Below are 13611 nucleotides of genomic sequence, written 5' to 3' on the forward strand. Positions count from 1 at the left end.
TGGAATATGGACAACAGTTGCACCATCTGTTCATCGACTTTAAAGCCGCCTACGATAGCATAGCCAGGGTAAAACTGTACACGGCCATGAGCGAATTCGGTATCCCGACGAAACTAATAAGACTGACTAGGTTGACCCTGACTAATGTGCGAGGCCAGATAAAAGCAGCAGGATCACTCTCAAGACCATTCGACATCAACAACGGTCTACGACAAGGGGATGCGCTATCATGCGTCCTCTTTAACCTGGCCCTCGAGAAAGTGATCCGTGATGCTGAGGTAAATGCAAGAGGTACGATCCTCTTCAAGTTCACCCAACTACTGGCCTATGTTGACGATATCGACATCATGGGAAAAACCACCCGAGACGTACAAACTGCTTTCATCTAGATCGAGCAGGCGGCCATTGGGGCGAGATCTTGGGCTGCACATCAATGAGGGCAAGACAAAATATATGGTGGCAATGTCAGCACCGAAGACGAATCAACCAACAACATCAAACCGCACTGGTCAAACACAAACACGAAGAAGAATAAGGATAGGAGAATACAACTTTGAGACCGTTGACAATTTCTCCTATCTAGGGTCGAAAATCACAACCGATAACAGCTAAGATGATGAAATCCGCGCACGGTTGTTGTCAGCCAACAGAGTCCATTTCAGCTTGCAAAGACTGTTTCCCTCGAAATGTCTCACCATAGGGTCAAAGCTCTTACTGTACAAGACTATGATCTTGCCAGTCCTCTTGTATTCCTCGGAAACGGTTCTTAGCAAGAAAAGTTGCGAACTCTTGGCCGCGTTCGAGAGAAGAATCCTCCGAAGAATTGTTGGCCCCCTACATGAGGATGGACGATTCCGTAGCCTACACAATGACGAAATCTTTGAGCGATACCATGACCGTCCGGTTGTGGATAAAATCCGGCTCAATAGGTTACGGTGGGCGGGTCACTTAATCCGTATGGATGAGGATGATCCCACCCGGAAAGTCTATAAGGGCAATATCTCTGGTAGAAAAAGAAGACGAGGCAGACCCTGCCTAAGATGGAGCGATGGCGTAGGTCAGGACGCCAGACAGCTTTTAGGGATATCGAATTGGTGGACCTCGGCGCAAAACCGGGATGTCTGGAGTTCCTTATTAAGGCAGGCCTAGACCGGATACCGGTTGTTGCACCGTTGATGATGATGATGTCAACGCCTCTCACGTTACGCACATCCTGGAGACAGCCCTTGACTTTACTGCTGATCGCGAAGTGGTCGATCTCACACTCAACTGACCTTATGGCAGGCTCTATGCTTGAACAACATGCCAGCAATGGCGAAGTCGTGGAAGTTGCAGAATATGCATGAACATCCCACTATTATCGTTACGATCGGCAAGACCGTGTTTCCCCATCACAAGGTGTTGTCAGTGTCCATCTTCGCATTCAGACCACCCATCGGGACTTTTAGGAAGCCTTTCTTGAACTGCGTCTAATTGCTCGTAGAAAGCGTTCTTCTGCACTATATTAGAAGTCTCCGTTGCTGCATGGTATTGTATAATTGTGAAGCTCCTTAACGTGGACGGGAATCTTGCAGTTAGAAGTCTATCAGAAACAGGCTCCCAGGTCAAGAGATCGTACCTTGCGATAACCATCAGAAGCAACCCGACAGTGCATTCGCGTCTACAACAACTTGGCTTTCCAGAGTACAAGAGCACATTGCCATTAGTGTGGCAGGGGGGAAAGGAGTAGGGGTAGGTAGGTAGGTATCAGTGGCCGCTCCGAGGAGCCCAATTAGCGCTTTGGTGCCCCGTTTTGATGCCAGAAACTCCTAAGACCGTGACTGTTGTTATAGGAACAGGGAAGCAGAGTCCAGCCGGCTCGGATCTTCAGAGCCAGCCCTTAGCATTCACGAAAGAAAGCAGCTCTCCGACCCTGCAGTTAGAAATCTCACTGAGGTCCCCAAAGAATGGTTTACCCTGTGTCCGCAGCCTGACTCGAGCCAGAGCTGGGCAATAGCAGAGAAAGTGCATGAGGGTTTCCCTTCCTTCTCCGCAGCTTCGGCAATGCGAGTTGTAGGGTAAGCCGAGCCTAGCGGCATGGTCCCCTATGGGCCAGTGCCCCGTGCAGACCGCCGTAATCTTGGGAAAGGAGTACTGGGTTCCTTTTTCTGATTAAAAAATTGGAAGAGTCATTATCCTGTGATATATACCAATCAATTTTCACCAAATATGTAAAAAGATATTCTTGAAAGTCACACAGATGTGGAGTCAAGTCTGTCCCCACAATAAATAAGAACTTTGGAAAATAACGTCTCCCTTAAATCAATCACCCTCTCTTACTATCCCTTCACGTCCCATCTTTCTTACAAACAACTTCTCGGGATGAACATGTTTGAGTTCAGTAACCTGACTCCCATTTTCAATACCCGGAATCGTTTCCGGATTCTGTACTTGCAAGATATTGTTTGTGCCAGAAAAGTTTTCAGTTTTGTGGGTGATAAACGGAGCAAAAAGAAAGCCAGTAATAGTACACCCACCCACCGATTAAGGACAACGGCAAAGGATACAGCGCTCATTGGAAAATCTCAACGTTCGACTACATCAGATAAACCCAAGATACAGATGCAGAGTAAAACCAACTGCAAAATATATCAGATAATCGGTTCACATTCAAACGGAAACGGAGCAGTTGAAATTCCTTAAGAAGAAAAGGAAATCCTTCGTGGCGAGGAGGAATCCATGCCAAAATAGCAAGTCAGGCTTTATTGAGTTCGTCCTTTCTTATTCCTGGCGATTCGCTTGGCGGTGGGATATTGATGGGAAAGTCGCCTTAAATGTCCTCGGAAGGATCTCCCGATTTATTTGACGGGAGGATGTCTTATGAGGTTCTCTTGTTTGAGGAATACAGGATATGCACGTAGCACTAATAAGGACGAGTTTACTTGGTTATCATTGTAAGCAGCGAATTGAGGAGTGTAAGGGAGTGCTGATACCGATCTATCAGTAGATTCCTTGAATTTTTGAGGCACATCTATGTTTAGGAGCACGGTCCTTCTATGATCTGATTCCCTGTTGAATCTCTGGCGACTGTCCTCTACCCAATATCAAAATGCGATAACTTACATTGTCTAGCGTCTTGCATCTAACTCGGGAAGTTGAAATGGAAACCAAAAATAGCTGGACCGCATCCTCGCATCAACATGCCACCGTCCCGAAGAAATGGCACCCTCACCAGTGTTTTCCTACCTATGCACATATAAATGAATCCTGTGCGAGAATTAGAGGCTGGAACAGCTAAAATGTGCAGCTCCCGCCAATACATGGGGTGGGAAGGAAGGTAGCGCGCACTGTCGTCGCCGATATGATAAGTAGTTTTGATCTGGAACGAAGAGGTCCTAGCCATGTTGGCGAAAGTGTGCAATGCCGCGGCTGTTGTTCGATGCCCTTTCTGCTCCCAGTCTGTGGGGGGGATGGAGTGAATGGCATGGATCTATTTTTGTTGCGAGTGGTAATGTGAGCCACTCATACAGGATGTGGGAGCGTTGGGCGAAGGCGACGACGTATGGATCAGGATCAGGAGTTGAGGTGAAAGGATGAGTGGGTGTCTATGTATAGATGTAAACTATAGACGTAGTTTGGAGAATGTGACTATATTCGGAATGGCGCCATTTAGTCTGCGTGTTTACTTCGCCAAAAACTTTTAAATTATTTATTGCATTAGAATGGATTTTTCCTGATTTTCTGAAGCGTGAGGAGTGATTGTACGCGGGCGTGTGTTTGTATGCGTGTAGATGTTTTGAATGGCTGATATTTATGTTTGATAGATTCCATTGTGAATGGAAGATTGTTTATTGAGATGAGCTCTAGTCAAAAGGTCCATTGCAGATAATTTATTCCGGATTTTATTGACTTTCTTTTCGGTTATGAAATCGATTCAGAGTGCAGGATTCATGGGGATAGACTGAGGAATAGGACGGAAATAGCAGAAATACATATATACATGCGACATGTATAAATATTTGTTGTTGAGGAATAAACATGAAGATTATGATCCAATTGAGTTGTACTACCACGGATCGATGGGCTTGATTCGTTTTTGATATCGAATTAATTGATGGATGGAGAGTGGAAGGAGTCAGGAGGATGACTAACTCGGTTCGAAATGAAAAATTAGAACCTAGGGTTCATGTCTCACATGACCTTCCAACAGAAGTCGGACATAACAATAATTTCTGGCTAACCATTCTTCTAGTTTCTGCTATTCTCATGATCACTCAGATTTGGCGAAATAGAAGAGAATCACAAGGGTACTCCTCAATCGAGCTCTAAAGTCTGATTCAGCAGCTGCCTGGATAAAGAGGCTCAAAAAGCTCTAAAGAAGAGCATTAGTTCGACCAAGCGATTATCATAGAGACGTTTTTCTGAAGAGACCAACTCTCTTGAGGCCATCTCACGTAACCAGCAGTTGGGTTATCGACGTTTACAGAGCCGGAGGCACACAGAAAGCGATGAGGAAACGGCAAATCTTTTGCTTAAAGTGCACTTCCTAGGCAGCATCTCGGGGGCGGCAGATACATACAGCCCTCAATCGGACGATTGGACTCTGGTATGCAAAGTGGTGTCACTGGAACGAGTGAAATAGGCATTTAACTCGTTCCATGGATGCAAGCCCAGATTCCTGCTCTAGAAATGGAGGGAATGGATGCCCTGGGTCTACACATTTGAAATATATACCGCGCTTGCCTAGCACATGCTTATATTCCAATCAGCTGGCGTGAAGGTAATATTTATTCCCAAACCAGGAAAACTTACCCATGCAGACGCAACAAGCTTCCGAACGATCAGTCTAACTTCCTTTCTGCTAAAAGGATTAGAAAGACTAGTAGATCGGTTTCTTAAGGAACACATATATCCTTAAGTGGCCACTTCAGCGTAGGCAAAATTGAGAAGGCGATGTCCGATCAAGAATACACCTTAGGCGCATTTAAGGACATCGTGCCTTCAATTATGCCTCATTCGCTACAATGCCACATGGCAAACCAGAATGGAATCGATCCGCTGTTAATCAGTTGGATCCTTCACATGCTAGAGTGGCTAAGGGTCCACATATTGGTCGGACAGAAGTCTATTCAGGCAGGATGTCTTAGGATTTGCCTACAGGAAGGAGTTCTCTCCCCTATATAATGGCTGCTGGTAACTGACAGCTTGTTATAGCTACTCGAGGGTACCAAGGTCTTCGCATAAACATTTGCAGGCAATCTAGCCGCAATAACTATCGGCAAATTTGCGGGCACAGGGTGTGCATGCAACACTGTATAAAATCCACAGTTGGTGCCTCCATAATGGGCTCACGATGAACGCTAGGAAGATTGGACTAGTTATGTTCACTAGGAACGTCAGGTGGGGCAGTTCCATGTTGTCCACCTTACCAGGGATGGAAATCCAGCTAGTATAAACAGTCAAATATTTAAAAGTACATATCGACTCCAAGTTATCGGGGAAGTACCATATCCAGGAACAGGAACAATACTAGAAATCCTGCAGGTTGTTCTGGTGCTGCAGGATTTTCACTGCAAGAGATTCTTCGAATGCGTATATCCACAATAGAACCTATTTACATGTATGCATGCATCGTCTGGTGACCGAGACTGAACTTTACTAACAGCAGGAAGTAGCTAACGCCGATTCAGAGGCTCGGTTGGCTAAGCATTACTGGAGCAATGACTAGTATGCCGACTGTGGCACTCGAAGCTATCTTAAATCTACCCCCCATTCATTTGCAGGTGAAACAGAAAGCAGCCAACAACGCAACGACGCATATAGACTAAAAGGAAATAACTGACTACGCCGTCAGAGACACATCTCTCCAAAGACAAGGAGGCTACACACCAAAAGCTAGTAGCAGAAAAGACGAGGAAATGAAGATGGACTAGACCGTCGGCTCTGTTCATTGAGCCCATGGAAGGTAAAATATTTGCGGAAGTCCTTAGTGAAATCCGTTACAGGATGAAACCCGAAGACAACGGAGCAAAGGTGTCTTCCATACGGAAAACGAGGGGTGGCGGAGTCCTCGTCGAACTAGGCCCGAAGACGACTAGCAAGAGTACGTCCTGCGAAGCGGTCAAATGGTTGTTTGGGGAAGGAGGCTCTTGTTTCAAGACTAGACCTTATGTGCTCTCTAAAAATCCGGGATTCTGACTGCCTCACACAAAAGGCTGAAGTGGAGGGGGCCATAAAGAGTGAATATCCAGAGGTAACCAATGCCTGGATAGGCATCACCTCTGTAAATGGAATGGAAGTCTCCGAGCAATGTATGAGGAAACTCCTTAGTAGCGGAAAAATCAAAGTTGGATGGGTAGCAGGTAGGATACGAATGCGGATAGTCCCAACCAAGAGCTACAGGTATTTGGACTATGGACACACGTCAGCAACTTGCCCGTTGGTGTACGAAATTGCCTCACTTGAAGGTTCCCAAAGGCGGGGGAGCGGGAGGGCTAGCTCGAAGTAGTGTTTCAAACGGTTCCAGGCTAGTTCTCTGATGACAGGGAGGTGTTTAGTTGGTAGTCCGACAGCGTACTGTTGCGGGCGTCCAACACTCTGTTCGTAAACGCATTCACCTAGCCTATCCGGTAGCTCTGATGCCAGCCAATCATATAGTTTCCAGATTCGTCTTTGAAAAGATACACAGTGTCGTAATCACCAAAAGAGAAGAACGGTCTATAAATGGCATGAGTCTTCCCAGATTACAGACTTAGTAATCTTCATTGACGTTAGTCAGGGAGATGAATCGGGTAATCCGATTATGGAACTGGCGCGACCTCTCCGAAAAATAACAACCATATTCCAGGCGGAGATATATTCCGTTTCATTGGCAGCAGAAGAATGTTTGCGACAAAAATGGAGTCATCCATTGGCAAGTCTACTCTGAAGGGTGCAATTGGTGGTGGTTTCGGCTATATGAAACCAATGTGAGGAGGAGGAAGAGATGGTTCTGTACCTCATATGCAGCTGACTGGCCTCCTCAGATTTTAGACGAAGACACTTTGGTAAGGTTTTCTTCAATGGAAAATCTGCACATTTCCAACCTCTGAAGAATGTTCTCAGATTTGCTAAAGCCTCCGAATGACGTAGGTGGGAAGCCGTAGGCGATTTACGGGGATAGAACAATGGGCTTAACAAAGGCCTGGGTGCTTGGAGCTTCGGCTCCCCCCCAAGTATACCAAACTAAACTAAAAACTGATAGCTGCGGTTTGGGTGGCTCCATTTGCCTTTCTGAGCGTTCTGATGGCATTGTCTTGCAAACCGAATGGTCCAAACTGTTTTTTGGGGCTCGTGGTTATCCTCCTTCGTCAGACTTCATCAATGTTTTGATTAGCTGAGGTCCTCTGTGTAGTTGGGCAAATCTCCCTTTAGGCGCGCCGCTTCGTGCGGATAAGGAAATGTTCCGCGAATGTGTCATGTACGTGGATGGGTATGCTTATCCGTAGGCTGGGTAAGTGGGGACAAAAATGCCGACCGTGAATGAAAATTGGTTATGGGAAGGATACCGAGAAGTAAAACCAAGCATGGAGGAACAGAAGGAGACTAAAGTTAAGGTGCAGGGCTTCGGAAATTCACTACCGGCGGTTTTCGGGAGTGGGCAAGCGGGCTACCGGCCGTCGATATCCAGCAACCGCAGTGCTTTAGTATTAGGAACCTTGGGTACTGAGGCGTCTAATGTTACAAGCATAAGGGACGGACTGGAACTAGTTCCATGCACGGATCCGTTTAGAAGAAGCTCGATTCTTCGCAGATTTCCTCCCAAATGGGCACAAGCCCCCGCGATCGCTACCCCCAATGGGAAGTGTATAGCGGGAGTCGTCGATGAGGAAGAATCCTTGGCACCGAATCACCGGAGCGATGTTTTAGGCAACGGTTAGTCTGGAGCTGCTTTTACTGCCCTGGATAAAAGATCATGGAGTTGTGTGAATTTATAAAGGAGAGCAGGGACATTCACCAGAATATAAGGGCTATGATAAGAGGCATCCGTTTGGCGTAAGGCAAGGCCTAGGACGAAAGAGAGGAAAGCCATCAAGTGAAAAAAAGAACCAGATGACTCAAGTAACGACTGTTCAAAATACAATAGGGGAAAAAACCGGGGAAGAGGCTGCCTGAAAAGCTGAACAACTAAACAGACCAGCCAATACCGCAAAGAAAAAAGGATTCAACTCCCAAAAAGGCGGAGCACACGCGGACTACGACTGAAGCTGCCAGCGGAACTGTTCCAACGGCGACCTCGAGAAAAGGGACCGGACCTCCAAAGATGGATGCGGAAGCCTGGAGGGAAGTGGAACCGCGGAGAAGACAAGATCGGAGGAAGATAACACCGGAGGTGATTATCATTTCAAAACAAGATGAAGGCAGACTCCGAACTCAACAATTTGGGAGACAATGTCAGCCGCATTAGATGGTCACAGAAGGGAAATCTTATGTTGGAGTTTAAGAAATCCAAAGACGTAACTGCGGACAAATGGTTGAGCCAAATCGGAAAGTCGCTAAAACAGGAAGCCGATATAAGGGCTACTAGATCGGACGTCATTGTAAGCTGCAAAGATGCAGACGAAATCATCACGAAGAAGGAGGTTCGCGAAGTGTTAGAGAATCGGTTTGATTTTGTCGGGCTACAAGGGCAAGACAAACCGTCATCATCAGCTCACGAATAGAGGCAGCACTCAAACTGTTAGCAGCAGGGGGAGGGGGGGAGGGGGTGAGAATAAATAAGAATAGGCTGGGTTATGTGTCGTCCTAGGGAGCAGGTGACGTTGAAGTGATACTTTAGATGCTTTGGCTTCGGTCACATTGCGAAAGCATGCACTAGCCTAAATGACAGGAAGGACTGCGAAGCCGCGCAGGATCTACTCTTGCAATTCATCCGTGGGGAAAACATCGATGTGGTCATAATTAGTGAGCCATATCGAAACCACCCTGGTAGCATTTGGGTCAAAGACCAAACGCAGGGCCATGGGCCTTCGGGGAAATAATGAAGCACCCGAGTGAAGGTGAAAGCCGTCCAGATCTACAACTGCTATGCTCCACTCAGCGCTAAACTTACCAAGTAGGAGCAGATGCTTGCAGCTCTGGTTTTGGATGCACGAGGACTTTGGCCGACCATAATTGCAGAGAATTTTAATGCGTGGGCTCTTGATTGGCGCAGTCGGACAACTAAAGTGACAGGACGTGTTCTTCTCGAAGCAATCGCGGAGCTAGAAGTGGTACTGGCGAATGTTGGGGTCTGCTGTGAGCCTGGCATACCTGAGTGCCGCTTTAGCTAGTTGAGTCGCTTGGCATGTCACTCAGGACTACACCAACATAGACCATTAGGCAATTTATATGGAAATCAAGGGCGGATCGAGCTTGAAAAACAGTTCTCGCAGAATGCCGGATGGTATACTTGGCTGGACCGCGAAAGCTTTTAAGGAGGACACATTTTCCATGGCGTTCAAACCTGACATATCCCTGAATGATATGGCTAGCGAAAAAGCCACCCAATCACCCGGTGGGTGCCAGAAGCATGAGACGCTACTATGTACAGAAGGCAATTATTCCCTACTAGGCAACCCAACTGCATGTTTCCGGGCAAGGAGACTTTGCCAGAGGCTCAGGGGAAAGCCCGGTGGCGACGGCCGAGAGGAGGAATACATGCAAGGGCGTGGCCTCCTAAAAGAAGCTATTCGTGGGAGCAAAAAGAACTGCTTCAAACAGCTGTGTCACCATGCCGACATAAACCCTTGGGGCGAGGTCTAGAAGGTCACAGGCGGCCGAGTTCGCCCCAGGTGATCTGTTCTGTTCCCTCACTATGAAAATAGGGGAAGGCAATCGGTTGCCCAGTTAAATGAGGGCATAATACCTCCAATAACTGTGGAGCTGCTGCTGGGAATATGTGGTAGGATCGATGACAACAAGGCCCCAGGTTTGGATGGCATCCCCAACCGAGCTTTTAAATCTGGCAGTGAAGACTAGGCCCGACCTTTTCTCCAATACTTTCGAGGCGTGCCTAACAGAAGAAATATTTCCTGTACAGTGGAAAAAGCAAAAGTTGGTTTTATTTTTAAACCTGGCCAGTCACTTGAAAACCCAGCATCGTATCGTCCTAGCTGCCTGCTGGATATAATGGGAAAGATGCTGGTAAGAGTCCTCTACAACAGACTCCTACCCATCGTCGAATCCAGCAATGGTTTGTTGGAACGCCAATTTGGTTTTCGACGTGTCAACTTTACGGTGGACGCAATTAGTATGGTAGTACACTTGGAAAAGGCGCTCTGATTTCTGACGGCTGTGCTTTGTTGACGCTGGATGTCAAAAATGCATTCAACTCGGCCAATTGGAATAGAATTAAAGGGGCTTTGGCTGACATAAGTGTCCCCGCGTATTTAGTGAATTTGGTGGAAAACTACCTCTCGGGAATCACTCTCTGGTACGGGACGGATGATGGCTCCAAAGAGTATATTTTCGTAGCCGGTGTACCACAGGGATCGGTACTTGGTCCCCTGTTGTGGTATCACCTCTGTAAATGATCGAGGCCAAAAACTTGCCGTGGTGAAAGGCCTCGAGCAATATGCGAGGAAACTCCTTAGCAGCGGAAAAATCAAAATTGAATGGGTAGTATGCAGAGTACGAATGCGGGTAGCCCCAATCAAGTGCTACAGGAGTCTGGACTATGGACACACTTCAACTTGCAAGGGACCGGATAGGAGGACAGCATGTTGGAGATGCGGCCAGGTAGGTCACCAAGTGAAGACCTGCAATGAAAGAGAAAGTTGCGTTCTCTGTCGGGATCGTGGCACGTCTGGTGAGAGCGTTGCAAATATTGCAGGCTCGGAATGGTGTCCAATCTTTAGGGCGGAATTGGAAAGGGCTAGGGCGTGAATGGCATGATCCGCATTTTACAAATTAACATGCACCGGAGTGTAACCGCTCACCAGTTGCCAAGCAGTTCGCTTCGGGGTTCGCATCTGGGTTCGGGACGACATTCAACTTCGTGTTTTTGCCTAAGGGCGAGGGAATGGATTTGTCTGGATTCCCTGTTTAGAAATAATGTCTTTTAGCGTTTACCTCACGCCGAATGAGACGATGTCGGATTTTCGACGCCGGCCTGATGCTCTGGAGGACGCTGTTTCTGGCACGGAAGGGTGAATCCTGGTAGTTGGTGATTTTAGTGCTAGGGCCACCGGATGGGATACGCCTCAGCCAGACTCCAGAGGGAAACGAATTTTGGAAATGGAGGCGAGAACCGGGCTCGTAGTTTTAAACGCCGGAGCCACGCCAACGTTTTGGCGCCCAGGCTGTGAAGGAAGCATTCTTGATCAACACTTTTGTGTCGGAATTTCTTGTCTTGTGGACAGGTGGCGAGTTCTAGAAGACTTCTCGGCAAGTGTTCACCAGTACATCGTGTTCGAAGTGGTTGATGCTGTTTGCCGGCGAGCACAAACCGGACGGACCCCCTGCCTGTAGAATGTCACGAGGGTGAAGATCCGTAAAGCCCAGGACGAGAGAGGAGGAAAGCCATCGAATGAAAAAGTGAACCAGGTGACTCAAGTAACGCCTGTTCAAAATACAAAAGGGAAGAAACCGGGGAAGAGGCTGCATGAAAAATTGAACGACTCAACAGACCAGCAAACTTCGAAAAGAAAAGAGAATTCAACTCCCAAAATGGCGGAGCACATGAGGACTACGACTGAAGGTGCCAGCGGAACTGTTGCTGCGATGACCTCGAGAAAAGAGACCAGATCTCCAAAGGCGGATGTGGAAGCCTGGACGAAAGTGGAACTGCGGAGAAGAAACGATCGAAGGAAAATAACATCGGAGGTGATTATCATTTGCAAACGAGATGAAGGGTCATATGCTGAGCTATTCAGGAAAGTGAAGGTATACCCCGAACTCAATAACTTGGGAAACAATGTCAGCTGTATTGGATGGTCACAGAAGGGAGATTTTATATTGGAGCTCAAGAAATCCAAGGAAGTAACTGGGGACAAATTCTTGAGTCAAAAGTTGGTAGGACAGGAAACCGACAAAAGGACTAGCAGACCGGAGATCAATGTAACCTGTAAATGTATAGACGAAGAAGGAGGTTCGCGAAGCGTTGGAGAAGCAGTTCGATTTTGTCGGACTACAAGAGTCAGCGGTGAAAACGCTGCGGAAATCTTACGGGGGAAGGGAAACCACCATCATCAGCACTCAAACTGTTAGCAGAAGGTCGGATGAGAATAGGTGTTTCGTCTCAGGGAGCAGGTGATGTTGAAGCGTTGTTTTAGATGCTTTGGTTTCGGTCACATTGCGAAGGCATGTACTAGTCCAAATGACAGGTCGAAGCAATGCAGGAGATGCAGAGTGAAAGCCCATATCACCAAGGACTGCGGAGCTGATCCAAATTGCCTACTGTACAGAGGGAAGCACATTGTAGGCGCAGGATCTACTCTCGCAAACCACCCGCGAGAAAAACATCGATGTGGCCATAATAAGTGAGCGACATCGAAACCACTGTGGTAGCATTTGAGTTAAAGATCAGACGGGTCAAGTAGCGCTATGGGTTTGTGGAAAACAAGCCTTCGAACAAATAATGGAGCACCTGGAGGAGGGCTTCAAAGGTGAAAGGCGTCCACATCTAGAGCTGCTATGCTCCACCCAGCGCTAAACTTACCGATTATGAGCAAATGTTTACCGCTCTGGTTTTAGATGCAAGACGACTTTGGCCGGCCATAACAGCAGACAATTTTAAAGCGTGAGCTCTCGAATGGGGCAGCCGGACAACTAATGTGAGGGGACGTGTTCTCCTTGAGGCATTCGCGGAGCTAGACGTGGTACTGGTGAATGTTGGGGTCACGTACACTTTACGGGTGAAGGGGTCTGGGGTCTATAGTGGACCTAACCTATATGAGTGCTGCTTTAGCTAGTAGAGTCGTTTGGCATGTCAATGAGGACTATACTCACAGCGACCATCAGACAATTGGCATGGGAATCCAGGGCGGGTTGTGCTCGAAAAAGAGTTCTTGCAGAATGCCGGATGGTATGCTCGACTGGACAGCGAAAGCTTTTGAGGGGGACATGCTTTGCGTGCGGCTCAAACGTGACATATCCCAGAATGGTACGGCTAGAGAAAAAGCCATCCAAATCACCCAATGGATGACATAAATGTGCGGCGCTACTATGCCTAGAAGGCGATTGTTTCCCAGTAGGCCACCCAATTACTGCCGGAAATCGCGAGTTTGCGAGCCGAATGTTTCCGGGCGCAGAGGCTTTACCAGAGGTTCAGGGGAAAGTTTGGGGGCGACGGTAGAGAGGAGCGAAGTAGCAAAAAGAATTACTTCAAACAGTTGTGTGACCATACCGACATTGGGGGGGTGACCTGTCCACGCTTCCTGAAATAGATTGTTACCACTCTGTTCTCTCACCACGAAAATAGGGGAAGGTAAATTTTTATCCAGCTAAATGAAGGCATAATACCTCTAGTACCTGTGGAAAAGCTGTTGGAAATATTTGGTAGGATTGGTGCCTACCACCTCCCAGGTTTGGATGCCATTCGAAACCGAGCTTTTAAACCTGGCGGTGAAGACTAAGGCCGACCTTTTTTCCAATACATGCGAGGCATGCCTA

This window comes from Hermetia illucens, chromosome 1 (assembly GCF_905115235.1).
Source record: "Hermetia illucens chromosome 1, iHerIll2.2.curated.20191125, whole genome shotgun sequence".
NCBI lineage: Eukaryota > Metazoa > Arthropoda > Insecta > Diptera > Stratiomyidae > Hermetia > Hermetia illucens.